Source organism: Pongo pygmaeus, chromosome X, assembly GCF_028885625.2.
Source record: "Pongo pygmaeus isolate AG05252 chromosome X, NHGRI_mPonPyg2-v2.0_pri, whole genome shotgun sequence".
Classification (NCBI taxonomy): Eukaryota; Metazoa; Chordata; class Mammalia; order Primates; family Hominidae; genus Pongo; species Pongo pygmaeus.
In genome coordinates, this window is record NC_072396.2 from 59078064 (window position 1) to 59092059 (window position 13996).

Here is a 13996-nt window from a genome sequence, read left to right on the forward strand (position 1 = left end):
TTGGGCGCAGGGGTTGCCGGGAAGTCCCTGACCTTTGTCAGGGCACCTTGGCCTCCTCAACCTTCCCCTGGAAGCCTGGCCACGTGTCTCCGTCTCCTGGGGGACTTCTTGCCACTTTGGGGTGCCTTTGGTGGGAGAGATACGCACCCCTGGTGAAAGCCAGGGACTCCACGACCCCCCCCGGGTCAGACGCGGGGGCTGCCTGGAAGGCCTTGACCTCTGGCAGGGCACCCCGGCCTCCTATTTGGCCTTGACAATTTTTTCCCAGGCCTGCCTCAACCTTTTGAAAGCCTGGCCTCCTGTCTCCATGCTGCAGGGGACTTCTGGCTGCTTTGGGGTGCCTTCAGTGGGATGGACATGCACCCCGGGTGGGAACCATGGACTCCACTTCCTCCCCAGGTCAGGCTCTGGGTTTGCTGGGAAGACCCTGACTTTTGGCAGGGCACCCCAGCCTCCTCTTTGGCCTTTCCGCTTTTTTCCCAGGCCTCCCTCAACCTCTCCCTGAAAGCATGGCCTCCTGTCTCCCTCTCCCGGGGCACTTTGGATGCTCTGGGGTGCCATCAATGGGAGAGACATGCACTCCAAGTGGGAGCCAGGGACTCCACCACCATCTCGGGTCAGCCACGGAAGCTGCCAGGAAGGCTCTGACCTCCACAAGGGTACCTCAGCCTCCTCTTTGGCCTCGTTGCTTTTTTCCCAGGCCTGCCCCTACCTCCCCCTGAAAGTGGTCGCCAGTCTCTGTTTCCCGGGGGTCTTCTGGCCACTTTGGTGTGCCTTAGGTGAGAGACACTCGCAACCCGGGTGGGAGCCAGGGACTACACTATCTTCCTGGGTCAGAAGCATGGGCTCCCAGGAAGGCCCTGATCTTTGTCGGTGCGCCCCAGCCTCCTTCTTGGCCTTGACGCTTTTTCCCAGGCCTGCCTCAACCTTTCCCTGAAAGCCTTGCCACCTGTCTCCATCCTGTGAAGGACTTCTAGCTGCTTTGGGGTGCCTTTGGTGGGGGAGACACACACCCCAAGTGGGAGCCAGTGACTCCACGACTCCCCAGGGTCTGGTGCGGCAGCTGCGGGGAAGGCCCTGACTTCTGGTGAAGCACCACGGCCTCCTCTTTGCCCTCGCCACTTTTTTCACAGGCCTACTTCAGCCTCCCCCTAAAAGCCTGGCTGCCTGTCTTCCTTTCCTGGGGGACTTCTGGCTGCTTTGGGGTGCCTTTGGTGGGAAAAACACGTACTCTGTGTGGGAGCCAGGGGCTCCATGACCCCCTTGGGTAGGGCTGCTGGGGCTGCCAAAAGGCTTTGACCTCCGCTGGTGCACCCCAGCCTCCTCTTTGGGCTAGCCACTTTTTTTCCCAGGCCTGCCTCAACCTCCCTCTGAAAGCCTGGACTCCTGACTTTGTTTCCTGGGAAGTTCTTTCCACTTTGGTGTGCCTTCGAAGGGGGAGACACGCACCCTGGGTGGGAGCCAGGGATTCCAAGACACCCCCGGTCAGGTGCTGGGCTGCCGGGAAGGCCCTGACCTCCGACAGGGTGCCCCGGCCTCCTCTTTGGCCTCGCTGCTTGTGTCCCAGGGGAAGCCCTGAAAGGCTGGCCGCCTGTTTCCATCCCTCGCAGAACTTCTTGCCGCTTTGGGGTGCCTTCAGTGGGAGAGACACGCACCCCAGTTCGGGCGCAGGGGCTGCCAAAAAGGCCCTGACCTCAGGCGGGGCACCCCGGCCTCCTCAACCTCCCTTGAAAGCCTGGTCGTTTGTTTCCGTCCCCTAGGGGACTTTTTACTGCTTTGGGGTGCCTGCGGTGGGAGACACACGCATTTTGGGAGGGAACCAAGGAATCCACGACCCCCCCGGGTCAAGCATGGTGGCTACTGGGAAGACCCTGATCTCAGGCGTGGCACCTCGGCTTCCTCAACCTACCCCTGAAAGACTGGCCACCTGTCTCCATCCCCCGGGAGACTTCTTGCCTCTTTGGGGTGCCTTTGGTGGGGGAGAGACACGCACTTCAAGGGGGAGTCAGGTACTCCACGACCCCCCTGGGTCAGGTGCGAAGGTCTCTGGGAGGGGCCTGATCTCCGGCGGGGTACCCTGGCCTCTGCTTTGGCCTCGCTGCTTTTTTCCCAGGCCTGCCTCAACCTCCCCCGAAAGCCTGGCCATCTGTCTCCATCCGCCAAGAAACTTGTTGCCACTTTGGGGTGCCTTCGGTGGGGGAGACACGCACTCCAGGTGGGAGCCAGGGATTCCCCGATCCACCTGGGTTGGGCACGGGTGCTGTCAGGATTGCCCTGACTTCTGGCAGGGCTCCCCGGCCTCCTCTTTGTCCTCACCACTTTTGTTTCAGGCCTGCCTCAACCTCCCCCTGAAAGCCTGGCCTCCTGACTTTGTTCCCCAGGGGACTTCTTACTGCTTTGGGGTGCTTTTGGTGGGAGAGACACACTACCTGGGTGGGAGCTACGGACTCCACCACCACCCCAGGTTCAGGCTCAGTCATTGCCAGGAAGGCCCTGACCTTTGGCGGGGCACGCCGGCCTCCTCTTTGGCCTCGATGCTTTTGTCCTAGGCCTCAACCTCTCCCTGAAAGCCTAACCACCTGACTTTGTGCCCTGGGGGATGTCTTGCCACTTTGGGGTGCCTTCGGTGGGAGAGGAACGAAACCCAGGTGAGAGCCAGGGATTCCACGACCCCCACCGGGTCAACCAAGGGGTGTCGGGAAGGCCCTGACTTCCGATGGGGCACCTTGGCCTCCTTTTTGGCCTAGCCACTTTCGTCTCAGGCCTGCCTCAACCTACCACTGAAAGCCTGGCCGCCTGTCTCCATTTCCCTGGGAATTTTTCGACTCTTTGTGGTGCCTTCAGTGGGAGAAACACACACACCTGTTGGGAACCAGGGACTCCCTGACCCCAAGGGTCGGGCACGGCGGCTGCTAGGAAGGCCCTGACATCTGGCAGGTCACCTCGGCCTCCACTTTGGCCTCGTTGCTGTTGTCCCAGGCATGCCTCAACTTCTGCCTGAAAGCCTGGCTGCCTGTCTCCGTCTCTGGCAGGACTTCTTGCCACTTTTGGGATGCCTTCCATGGGAGAGACACATAACCCGGGTTGGAGGCAGGGACTCCACGACCTGCCCCAGGGTCAAGTACGGTGGCTGACGGGAAGGCCTTGACCTCTGGCTGGCACCCCGGCCTCCTCTTTGGCCTTGCCACTTTTGCCCCACCCCAGGGTCGGGTGTGGTCATTGCCGGGAAGGTCCTGACCTTTGGTGGGGCACCCTGGCCTCCTCTTTGGCCTAGCAGCTTTTGTCTCAGGCCTGCCTCAACCTCCACCTGAAAGCCTGGATGCCTGCCTCCATCCACCTGAGGACTTCTTGCCAGTTTGGGGTGCCTTCGATGGTTGTGACACGCACCTCATGTAAGAGCCAGGGACTCCACGACACCACCAGCTCAGGTGCAAAGATTTCTGGAAAGGCCCTGAACACTGGCGGGGCATCTCGGCCTCCTCTTTGGCCTCATCACTTTTGTCCCAGGCCTGCCTCAACCTTCGTGTCAAAGCCTGGCCGCCTGTCTCTGTCCCCCAGGGCAGTACTTGCCACTTCGGGATGCCTTCGGTTGGAGAAACACGCGTTCCGAGTGGGAGCTATGGACTCCATGACCACCCGAGGGTCAGGTGCCATGGCAGCCGGGAAGGCCATGACCTCTGTTGGGGCACCCTGGCCTCCTCTTTGGCTTTGCCGCTTTTGTCCCAGGCCTGTCTAAACCTCCCCCTGAAAGCCTGTCCGCCTGTCTCTATCCCCCAGAAGTCTTCCTGCCATTTTGCTGTGGTTTCAATGGGATAGACACGCATCCCGGGTGGGAGCCAGGGACTCCCCGACCCCCCCTGGGATGGGCACAGGGCTAGCCAGGGAGACCCTGACCTCTGGTGGGGCACCCCAGCCTCCTCTTTGGCCTCGTCACTTTTGTCTCAGGCCTGCCTCAACCTCCTCCTGAAAGCCTGGCTGCCTGTCTCTATCTCTTGGGGGACTGCTTGCCACTTTGGGTTGCCTTCGGTGGGAGAGACATGCACCCTGGGTGGGAACCAGTGACTCCACGATGCCCCCGGGTCAGGAGCAGGAACTGCCGAGGAGGCCCTGACTTCCAGCGTGGCACCCAGGCCTTCTCTTTGGCCTCACTGCTTTGGTCTCTGGCCTGCCTCAACCTCTCCCTGAAAGCCTGGACATCTGTCTCTGTCTCCCGGGGGAGTTCTCTCCGCATTGGGGTGCCTTCAGTGGGAGAGACACGCACCCGTGGTGGAAGCCAGGGACTCCAGGACTCCCCCACCGGGTCCGGCGGGGGGGCTGTTGGTAAGGCCCTGACCTACGGCAGAGCACCCCAGCCTTGTCTTTTTCCTCACTGCTTTTGTCCCAGGCATGCTTCAAACTGCCCTTAAAAGTCTGGCTGCCTGTCTCTATCTCCCGGGGGACTTCTTGCCAATTTGGGGTGCCTTCATTGAAAGAGACATGCACCTGTGGTGGGAGCCAGGGACACTATGAACCCCGCCCTTTGTCAGGCACAGGGACTGCCAGGAAGGCCCTGACCTCCGGCGGGTCATCCGGGCCTCCTCTTTGGCCTCACTGCTTTTGTCCAAGGCCTGCCTCGACCTCCCTCAGAAAGCCTCACCACTGCCTGTCTTTGTCCCTCAGGGGCCTTCTTGCAGCTTTGGGGTGTCTTCGGTGGGAGAGACACACACTACGGGTGGGAGCCAGGGACTCCACGAAGCCCCGGGTTCTGACACGGGGGTTGTTGGAGGGCCCTGATCTCCTGCAGGGCACCCTGACCTTCTCTTTGGCCTCTCTGCTTTTGTCCCAGGCCTGCCTCAACCTCCCCCTGAAAGCCTGGTCAGCTGTCTCTGTCCTCTAAGGGACTTCTTGCCACTTTAAGGTGCCTTCTGTGGGAGAGACACGCACTGCACATGAGAGCCAGGGACACCACGAACCCCCAGAATTGGGCGTGGGGGCTGCTGGGAAGGCACAGACCTCTAGAGGGGCACCCCGGCGTCCTCTTTTGCCTCACTGCGTTTGTGCCGGGCCTGCCTCAACTGCCGCTTGAAAGCCTGGCCACCTTTTTTTTGTCCCATGGGAGACTTCTTGCCACTTTGGGGTGCCTTTGGTGGGAGAGACACGCACCATGCCTGGGAGCCAGGGACTCCACAACGCCCCCTGCTTTGGATGCGGGGGTTGCCGGGAAGGTTTTGACCTCCAGCAAAGCACCCCGGCCTCCTCTTTTGCCTCACCGCTTTTGTCTCAGACCTGCCTCAACCTCCGCCTAAAGCCCTGGCCGCCTGTTTCCGACCCCTGGGGTACTTCTTGCAGCTTGGGGGGACTTTGTTTGGAGAGGCCCACATCCCGGGTGGGAGCCAGAATCTCGATGACCACCCCGGATCAGGTGCGGGGTCTACTGGGAAGGCCGTGACCTCCGGCGAGGCTCCTTGGCCTCCTTTTTGGCCTGGCTGCTTTCGTCCCAGGCCTGCCTCAACCTCCGCCGGAAAGCCTGGCTGCCTGTCTCTGTTTCCCTGGGGACTTCTTGCTGCTTTGTGGTGCCTTCAGTGGGAGAAACACGCACACTGGGCGTAAACCTGGGGCTCCCCGACTCCCTGGGTGGGGCGCAGTGGCTGCCGGGAAGGCCCTGACATCCAGCAGGTCATCGGAGCCTCCTCTTTGGCCTCAATGCTTTTGTCCCAGGCCTGCCTCAACCTCTGCCTGAAAGCCTAGCTGCCTGTCTTCATCTGCAGTGGGACTTCTTGCTGCTTTGGGGTGCCTACAGTGGGAGAGACACATACCCTGGGTTGGAGCCAGGGACTGCATGACCCGTCGGCGGGTCAGGCCCGGTGGCTGATGGGAAGGCCCTGACCTCCAGCTGGGCACCCTGGCCTCCTCTTTGGCCTTGCCACTTTTGTCCCAGGCCTGCCTCAACCTCCCCCCTGAAAGGTTGGCCACTTGCCTCCATCCCCCCGAGGACTTCTTGCCAGTTTGGTGTGCCGTCGGTGGTTGAGACACCTACCTCATGTAAGAGCCAGGGACTCAACGACACCACTGAGTCGGGGGCAAATGCTTCCAAAAAGGCCCTGGTTGCTGGCAGTGCACCTCGGCCTCCCATTTGGCCTGGCCACTTTTGTCCCAGGCCTGCCTCAACCTTTGCATCAAAGCCTGGCTGCCTGTCTCTGTCCCCCAGGAGACTTTCTGCAGCTTTGGGATACCTTCAGTTGGAGAAACATGCATTCTGGGTGGGAGCCACGGACTCCACGACCACCCAAATGTCGGGCATGGTGGCAGCCGGGAAAGCCATGACCTCCGTTGGGGCACCCTGGTCTCCTCTTTGGCTTTGCTGCTTTTATCCCAGGCCTGTCTAAACCTCCCCTTGAAAACCTGTCCGCCTGTCTCCATCTGCCAGAAGTCTTCTCGCCATTTCGGGGTGCCTTTGGTGAGTTAGACACACACCCCGGGTGGGAGCCAGGGACTCCTGGACCCACCCTGGGATGGGTGCAGGGCCTGCCGGGAAGGCCCTGACCTCTGTCAGGGCACCATGGCCTCCTCTTTAGCCCTGCTGCTTTTGTCCCAGGCCTGCCTCAACCTCCCTTTGAAAGCCTGGCCACCTGTCTCTGTCTCCCGGGGGACTTCTGGCAGATTGGCAGGACTTCATTTGAAGAGACACGCACCCTGGGTGAGAGCCAGAATCTCTACGACCACCCCAGATCAAGTGCGGGGGCTGCCAGGAAGACCTTGACCTTAGTTGGGGCACCCAGCCTCCTCTTTGGCCTCACTGCTTTTGTCCCAGCCCTCCCTCAACCTCCTCCTGAAAGCCTGGCCGCCTGTCTCTGTCCCTTGGGGGACTGAGTGCCACTTTGGGTTGACTTGGGTGGGAGAGACATGCACCCCAGGTGGGAACCAGGGACTGCATGATATCCCCGGGTCGGGAGTGGGAACTGTTGGGGAGGCCCTGCCTACCGGCATGGCACCCAGGCCTTCTCTTTGGCCTCATTGCTTTGGTCTCTGGCCTGCCTCAACCTCCCACTGAAAGCCTGGACACCTGTCTCCATCCCCTGGGGGAATTCTTTCTGCACTGGGGTGCCTTCGGTGGGAGACACATGCACCCATGGTAGAAGCCAGGACTCCTCCCCTGAGTCTGGCACTGGGGCTGTAGGGAAGGCCCTGACCTGCGGCAGGGCACCCAGGCCTTGTCTTTTTCTTTGCCGCTTTTGTCCCAGGCATGCCTCAAATTCCCCTTGAAAGCCTGGCTGTCTGTGTCCATCCCTAGGGGGACACCTAGCAGATTTGGGGTGCCTTCAGTGAAAGACACACACTACTGTTGGGAGCCAGGGACATTACAACACCCGGCCCCGTGTCAGGTGCAGGGACTGCCAGGAAGGCTCTGACATCCAGTGGGGTTGCCTGGGCTTCCTCTTTGGCTTCACTGCTTTTGTCTGAGGCCTGCCTCAACTTCCCCCTGAAAGCCTAGCTTCCTGTCTTTGTCCACTGGGAGAATTCTTGCAGCTTTGGGGTGTCTTTGGTGGGAGAGACACGTGCCCCTGGTGGGAGCCAGGGACACCACGCCCCCCCCTGGTTTGGGTGCAGGGGTTGTTAGGAGGGCCCTGACCTCCTGTGGGGCACCCTGACCTCCTCTTTGGCCTCACCGCTTTTGTCCCAGGCCTACTTCATCCTCCCCCTGAAAGCCTGGCCTCCTGTCTCTGTCCCCTGGGGACTTCTTGCTGCTTTAAGGTGCCTTCTGTGGCAGAGACATGCACCCCGCATGAGGGCCAGGGACATCAGGACTCCCCCAGATCGAGCTCGGGAGCTTCCAGGAAGGCACTGACCTCTGGTGAGGCACCCAGGCGTCCTCTTTGGCCTTCCCTATTTTGTCCCAAGCCTGCCTCAACCTCCCCCCTGAAAGCCTGGCCGCCTTTCTCTGTTCCCTGGGAGACTTCTTGCTGCTTTGTGGTGCCTTCTGTGGGAGAGGCACGCACCCCTAATGGGGTCAGGGACTCCACCACCCACCTGGGTCATGCGCAGGGGCTGCCGGGAAAGCGCTGTCTTCTGGTGGGGCATCCTGGCCTCCTCTGTCCTCACCACTTTTTTCTCAGGCCACGCACGCAGGGTGCATGTCTCTCCCACGGGGAGAGACACTTATCCCAAAGTGGCAATAAGTCTCCCGAGTGACGGAAACAGGATGCCAGGCTTTCAGGGGTACGTTGAAGAAGCCTGAAGAAAAAAGCAGTGAGGCCGAAATGGAGGCTGAAGTCCTCCACTGGAGGCCAGTACCTTCCCGGCAGCTCCTGTCCTGGGCCCTGCAGGGTTGTGGAGTCCCTGGCTTTCACACAGGGTGTGTGTCTGTCCCACAGGCGGCCACCCAACATGGCAAGAAGTCCCCGGGGGAAGTGCTCACGATGCCAGGATTTCAGGGTGACATTGAGGCAGCCGGAGGAAAAAAGTGGCGAGGCCGAATAGGAGGCTGGTGTGCTCTACCTGAGACCAGTGCCTTTCCAGCAGTCCCAGAGCTGGGCCCAAGGGGGTCGTGGAGTCCCTGGCTTTCACCGAGGATGTGCGTTTCTCCCATGGGGGGCACCGCAAAGTGGGAAGATATCCCTAGGGGAACAGTTACTGGATACCAGGCTTTCAGGGGGAGGTTGAGGCAGCCCAAGGAAAAAGGCGGCGAGGCTGAAGAGTAGGCTTGGATCCTCCACCAGAAATCAGTGCCTTTCCGGCAGCTCTGGCGAGGGGCCCGAGGGAGTTGTGGAGTCCCTGGCATTCACCCATGGTGTGTGTCACTCCTAAGGGGAGCAAAGTGTCAAGAAGTCCCCCAAGGGACGTGGACAGGACGCCAGGCTTTCAGTGGGATTTTGAGGCAGCCCGAGGATAGAAGTGGTGAGGATGATGAGTAGGCTGGGGTCCTCTACCAGAGGCCCATGCCTTCCGGGCAGCCCCTGCGCTGGGCCCGGGGGTGGGGTCGTGGAGTCCCTGGCTTTCACTCAGGGTGTGTGTCCCTCCCACGGGAGGCAAGCCATAGCAGCAAGAATTCCCCCAAGGGACAGTGACAGGACACCAGGCTTTCAGGGGGACATTAAGGCAGCCCAAAGAAGAAACTGGTAAGGCCAAAGAGGAGGCTGGGGTCTTCCACCAGAGGCCAGTGCCTTTTCTGCAGCCCCTGCGCTGGGCCCGGGGGGGTCATGGAGTCTTTGGCTTTCACCTAAGGTGCGTGTTTCTCCCATGGGGGCACCCCAAAGCAGCAGGAAGACCCTGGGGGACAGGGAGATGCCAGGCTTTTAGGGGGACATTAAAACTGCCCGAGGAAAAAAGTAGGCTGAAGACGAGGATGGGGTCCTCCACTAGAAGCCATTGCCTTCCCAACAGCCACTGCTCCGGGCCCAGGGGGGTTGTGGAGTCTCTGGCTTTAACCTAGGGTGTGTGTCTCTCCTACGGGGAACATCCTAAAGTGGCAAGAAGTCCACCGGGGTATGGGGACAGGACGCCAGGCTTTCAGAGGGACATTGAGGCAGCCCGAGGATAAAAGCAGTGAGGCTGAAGAGAAGGCTGGGATCGTCCACCGGACGACATTGCCTTCCCAGCAGCCCCTGCGTCGGGCCAGGGAGGGTCATAGAGTCCCTGGTTTTAACCCAGGTTGCGTGTCTCCCACGAGGGGCAGCCCAAAAAGTCAAGACGTCCCTGGAGAAGAAAAACAGGAAGCCAGGCTTTCTGGAAGAAGTTGAGGCAGCCCAAAAAAAGAAGCGGCAAGGCTGAAGAGGAGGCTGGGGTACTCCACTGGAGGCAAGTGCCTGCTGGCAGCCCCTGCGCCAGTCCAGGGGTGTCATGGAGTCCCTGGCTTTCACCAAGGGTGCATGTCTTCTCCATGGGGGTCACCCCAAAGGGGCAAAAGCTCCCCAGGAGGACAGGGACAGGACGAGAGGCTTTTGGGGGAATTTGAGGCAGCCCGAGGAAAAAACCGGCGAGGTCAAAGAGGAGGCTGCCATCCTCTACTGGAGGCCATTGCCTTCTCGAGCACCATGTGCTGGGCCCAGGGCGTCGTGGAGTCCTTGGCTTTCACCCAGGGTGCATGTCCCTCCCACGAGGGGCAGCCCAAAGTGACAAGAAGTCCACCTGGGGATGCGGAGAGGACGCCAGGCTTTCAGGGGGATGTTGAGGAAGCCCAAGGAAAAAAGCGGTGAGGCCAAAGAGGAGGCTGGGGTCCTCCACCAGAGGTCAGTGTCTTCCCGGCAGCATCTCCTCCTTGCCTGTGGGGGTCGTGGAGTCCCTGGCTTTCAACCACAGTGTGTGTCTCTCCCATGGAGGGCACGCCAAAGCAGCAAGAAGTCCCCCTGGGGATGGGGACATGAGGTCAGGCTTTTAGGGGGACGTTGGGGCAGCACAAGGAAAACAGTGGCGAGGCGGAAAGGAGGCTGAGGTTGTCTACCGGAGGCCAGCGTCTTCCTGGCAACCCCTGCGCCTGGTCCTGGGGGGCTGTGGAGTCCCTGACTTTCACCCAGGGTGCATGTTTCTCCCATGGGGGGTAAGCCAAGTGGCAAGAAGTCCCTTGGGGGACTGGGACAGGATGCTTGGCTTTCAGGAAGGTGTTGACACAGCCCGAGGGAAAAAGTGGAGAGGCCAAAGAGGAGGCTGGGGTCTTCCACCGGATGCCAGTGCTTCCCCAGCAGCTCCTGTGCTGGGCCCAGGGGTTTGTGGAGTACCTGGTTTTTACTGAAGGTGAGTGTCTCTTCCATGGAGGGCAGCCCAAGTGGCAAGAAGTACCCCTGAGGACGGTGACAGGACCACAGGCTTTCATGGAGACATTGAGGCAGCCCGAGGATAAAAGCTACGAGGCCAAACAAAAGGCTAGGGTCATCCACTGGAGGCCAGTGCCTATTCCAGCAGCCTCTGTGCTGGGCCCAGGTGGGTCGTGGTGTTTATGGCTTGGACCTGGAGTGCCTGCCGATCTCATGGGGGGAACCCAAATCAGCAGGAATTCCCCCTGGGGACAGCAACAGAACACCAGGCTGTCGCCTGTCCACCTGAAGGTGGACATTGAAGCAGCCCTAGGAAAAAAGCTGCGTGGCCAAAGAAGAGGCTGGCATTTTCCACCGGAGGCTAGCGCCTTCCTGGCAGCCCCTGAACCAAGCCCAGGGGTGTCCTGGAGTCCCTGGATTGCACTCAAGGTGCATGTCTCTCTTACGGGAGGCACCACAAAGCTGCAAGAAGTCACCCGGAGTACAAGGACAGGACGCCAGGCTTTCAGGGGAACGTTGAGGCAGTCCAAGGAAAAAAATGGCAAGGCAGAAGAGGAGGCTAGGTCCTCCGCTGGAAGCCAGTGCCTTCCATGCATCCCCTGTGCCGGGCCTGGGGTGGGGGGTCGTTGGGTCCCTGGCTTTCACCCAGGGTGCGTGTCTCTCTCATGGGGGGCAGCCCAAAGTGGGAAGAAGTCCCCTGGGAGATGGGGATAAGATGCCAAGCTTTCAGAAAAACGTTGAGGCAGCCTGGAATAAAAAAGCGGTGAGGCCAGAGGAGACTGGGGTCCTCCACTGGAGGCCAGTGCCTTCTGGGCAGCCCCTGCACTGGGCCTGGGGTGGTTGTGGAGTCCCTGGCTTTCACCAATGGTGTGTGTGTCTCCCACGGGGGGCACCCAAAAGGGGCAAGAAGTCCCCTGGGGGATGAGGACAAGATGTCAGGCTTTCAGGGGGACGTTGTGGCAGCCCAAGAAAAAAAGCGACAAGGCTGAAGAGGAAGCTTGGATCTTCCGCTGGAGGCCAGTGCCTTCCGTGCAGCCTTTGTGCCGAGCTTGAGGAAGTCTTGTAGTCCCTGGCTTTCATCCAGGGTGTTTCTCTCCCACAGGACTCAGCCCAAAGCGGCAAGAAGACTCCAGGGGAAGGGGACAGGATGCCAGGATTTCATGGGGATGTTGAGGCAGTCCAAAAAAAAAAAAAAAAAAGTGGCAAAGCCAACAAGGCTGAAGAGGAGGCTTGGACCCTCCACCAGAAGCCAGAAGCCAGTGCCTTAATGGCAGCCTCTGTGCCAAGACTGGGGGTGTTGTGGAGTCCCTGCCTTTCACCCATGGTGTTTGTGTCTTCAATGGGGGGCAGACCAAAGTGACAAGATGTCCCCCGGGAGATGAGAACAGGATACCAGGCTTTCATGGGGACGTTGAGGCAGTCCAAAAAAAAAAAAAAGTGGCAAAGCCAAAGAGTAGGCTGGGGTCCTCCAACGGAGGCCAGTGCCTTCCCAGCAGCTTCTGCACCAGGCCAGGGGGGTAGTGGAGTCTCTGGTATTCACCCAGGGTGCATATCTCTCCAACGGGGGTTGTGCCAATGTGGCAAGAAGACCTCTGGAAGATGGGGACAGGATGCCAGGCTTTCAGGCAGAAGTTGAGGCAACCCAAGACAAAAAGCGGCGAGGCCAAATCCGGCACCCTCCACCGGAAACCCCTGGCTTCCTGGCAGACCCTGCACCAGGCCCAGGGAGGTTTGTGGAGTCCCTGGCTTTCACTGAGAGTGCATGTCTCTCCCACAGAGGGTAGCCCAAAGCAGCAAGAAGTCCCCTGGGATACGGCAACAAGATACCAGACTTTCAGGGGGACATTGAGGAAAGCCCGAGATAAACAGTGGTGTGGCCGAAGAGTAGGCTGTGGTTGTCCACCGGAGGCCAGTGGGTTCCCAGCAGCCACTGCACTGTGCCCGGTGGGGTCGTGGAGTCCATGACTTTCACCCAAGGTGCGTGTCTCTCCCACAGAGGGCAGCCCAAAGCGACAAGATGTCCCCAGGGGGACAAGAACAGGATGCCAGGCTTTCACAGGGATTTTGGGGCAATCCAAGGAAAAAAGTGGCGAGACCGAAGAGGAGGCTGGGGTTTTCCGCCACAGGCCAGTGTCTTCCTGGCAGCCCCTGTGCCAGGCCTGGGGGTTGTCATGGAGTTCCTGGATTTCACCCAGTGTGCGTGTCTCTCCTGCGGGGGTCGGGGGCAGCCCAAAGTGGCAAGAAGTCCCCCTGGGTACAGGAACAGGAAGCTAGGCTTTCATGGAGAGATTGAGGCAGCCCTAGGAAAAAAGCGGCAAAGCCAAAGAGGAGGCTGGGGTCCTCTGCTGGAGGCCAGCACCTTCCCGGCAGCACCTGTGCTGGGCCGAGGGAGTCGTGGAGACCCTGGTTTTCACCCAGGGTGCATGAGTCTCCCACGGGGAGCAGCCTAAAGAGGGAAATAATTCCACCAAGGAATGGGAACAGGATGCCAGGCTTTCAAAGGGACATTGAGGCATCCTGAAGAAAAAAGTGGTGAGGCAAAAGAGGAAGCTGGGGTCTTCCACCGAAGGCCAGTGCCTTCCTGGCAGTTTCTTCGTTGGGCCCAGGGGATCATGGAGTCCCTGGCTTTCACTCAGGGTGCATGTCTCTCTCTCTCACAGGGGGCAGCCCAATGCAGGAAGAAGTCCCCTCAGAGATGGGGATAAGATGCCAGGCTTTCAGAGCGACGCTGGGTCAACCTGAGGAAAAAAGTGGCAAGGCCAAAGAGGAGACAGGAGTCCTCCACTGGAGGCCAGGGCTTTCAGGGCAGCCCCTGCACTGGGCTAGGGAGTGTCATGGAGTCCCTGGTTTTCACCTAGAGTGTGTGTCTCTCCCACGGGGGGAGTGCCAAAGTGTCAAGATTTCCCCTGGGGACAGAGACGAAATGCCAGGCTTTCAAAGGGACGTTGAGGCAGCCTGGGGAAAAAACTGGCGAGGCCAAAGAGGAGGTGGGGGTCTTCCACCAGATGCCAGTGCCTTCCTGGCAGCCCATGTGCTGGGCCCAGCGGGGTCATGGAGTCCCTAGCTTTCACCCAGGGTTTGTGTCTCTCCCACGGGGGACACCCCAAAGCAGCAAGAAATCGTCCGAGTGACTGGGAAGTGACACTGCGCTTTCAGGGGACATTGAGGTAGTCCAAGGAAAAAAGTGGCAAGGCCGAACAGGAGGCTGGGGTCCTCCACCGGAGGCCAGTGCCTTCTGTGCAGCCCCTGCACCAAGCCTGAGGGAGTTT